The sequence below is a fragment of the Cantharellus anzutake genome, assembly GCF_015039405.1.
Source record: "Cantharellus anzutake strain C23 chromosome Unknown EI90scaffold_303, whole genome shotgun sequence".
NCBI lineage: Eukaryota > Fungi > Basidiomycota > Agaricomycetes > Cantharellales > Hydnaceae > Cantharellus > Cantharellus anzutake.
Window position 1 is genome coordinate 36,812 of NW_024067253.1, and position 2,060 is coordinate 38,871.

Below are 2,060 nucleotides of genomic sequence, written 5' to 3' on the forward strand. Positions count from 1 at the left end.
TTCTCACGAACGGGGTCATACCCCATTCACTTTTCATCGGACAGTTTCTCTGAAAAACGCAGTAGGTAGAAGAAATGAGAGAGAATATTGAATTGAAAAACTGGAAGAAACAGGCCTGTTTCTCCATACCGAACGAAGCCTTAGGTTACTGCATCACCTCCGGCGTGCACACAAGTGGAGAAAAAAACGTAGGACCCGCTACGGAGTAGCGGGAATTACGTAAACACGTAGCCCCAATTACATTTCCCAATACATTTCGTGGAGCACTCTAGTTGACACCAACAGCATTAATGTACCGGAGGCAATGCGCGTCTCAGCTTATACCAGCCTCTGGTCGCTGTCGCGCTGGGCTCGAGATGCTATACGAAAGAAGGTCTTTCTGTATCGTAAGAGCGGTCTTCGGTCTGAAGCGCGTCCTCAAGTCACGCACAATCGCGCTACGTATGACTTGAGGAAGTATATTCTCGGCGCTACTAGCCTAGTCGGGATTTCTTACTCAATCTACGCACCTCAAAATCGGAAACATGTTGTAAATTCGGATGCCCCGGCCTCGCCTTCGAACACATCTCGTGTGTATACCTATGATGAAGTGAAGAGACACTCAACTGAGCGCAGCCTGTGGGTCATCATTCATGGGAAGGTGGGTGTTACTTTTACTCATGGGGGATAATTTTGATGGTTCCTCGCGCGACTCCTAGGTGTACGAGTAAGTTAGCCTTGAATGACTCTGATAAATGATCTTACACTTCCAAGCTTGACGGGCTTTCTTCCTGTCCATCCGGGAGGGTCTGCAATTATCCTCTCCAATGCCGCAAAGGATGTAACGTCAGGATTCAGTTGTCCCCTGCATCGGTCTCCTAGTAATCGTCAATTTAACAGAGCCATATTTGATGCGCATCATTCTCAAAGATTTCTTACTACTATGCTCACCCCGGAACAATGCCTTGGGGATATCGATGCACCCACAGTCCCTCGAGATGCTGTCATAAAATTGGATGAAGGGCAATGGATTGTGCTCGCGCACAAGAATAAACGTCCGATCCACCAGATGATCAATCTAGATGACTTTGAGGCAAGGCGTGGAATCAATTATCGATTAATTATTATCCCTGTTCTCACTGCTGTCATAGAATATCGCGGAGACGGTATTAACGAAAACTGCGTGGGCGTACTATTCCGGTGCGGCTGAGGACGATTCAAGTCATCGCAACAATCTGAGCTCCTACAGTCGCTATTGGTTCCGTCCCAGAGCGTTCGTCATCCTAATGCCCTTCGATAGTCTATTAGACTGAGCGAGTCTTCTCCAGGCTGCGAAAAACGCGTGACGTCGACACTTCGACAACATTCTTGGGTATACCAACGTCGCTTCCAGTATTCGTATGTCCCGCGGCACTTGCAGGTTTGGGGAGCCCGGATGGTGAAGTCCCCATTACTAGGGGTGCCGCTGTGTCGGGCATTGTGCAAGGTGTACGTTTTTGCGTTTCCCCCGGATCTGAGTGTACGTCCTTGTCACTGAAGAAACTCAAGGTATCCAATAATTCAACTTGCACTGTCGAAGAAATCGCAGCAGTCAAAAGCCCCGATCAAACTTTATTCTTTCAGGTAAGGGTCGACCGTTCCTGCATCTCAAAATTCTGCATCTGGACGTCCCGTCGGTAGTTATACGTTCATCCCAATCATGAAAACTCAGCAGAGATGGTTCGAAAAGTAGAATGGCTGGGCTTTCGGGGAATCATACTCACGGCCGATACCCCCGCATTGGGGAAGCGAGAAAGTGACATGCGCACCATGGCTGCAGTTTCAGTTAGTGTCGGGCTTCATTGTAGAAGGGAGGGAGGCCTGACTGGCTTCTACTAAAGAACGATGCAGAACTGGGTGTCGCACGGGGTTTGGGGTCATTCTTCGACGAGAATCTGGGATGGGAGGTGATGTCGTGGCTCAAGGTGAATCCTAATTTTTGCTCGAATACCATGGCCTAAGATCATTCGCCTTCCGAAGACTCTAACAAAGCTGCCAATTATTGTCAAGGGCGTTCAATGTGTTGAAGACGTGGTGCTTGC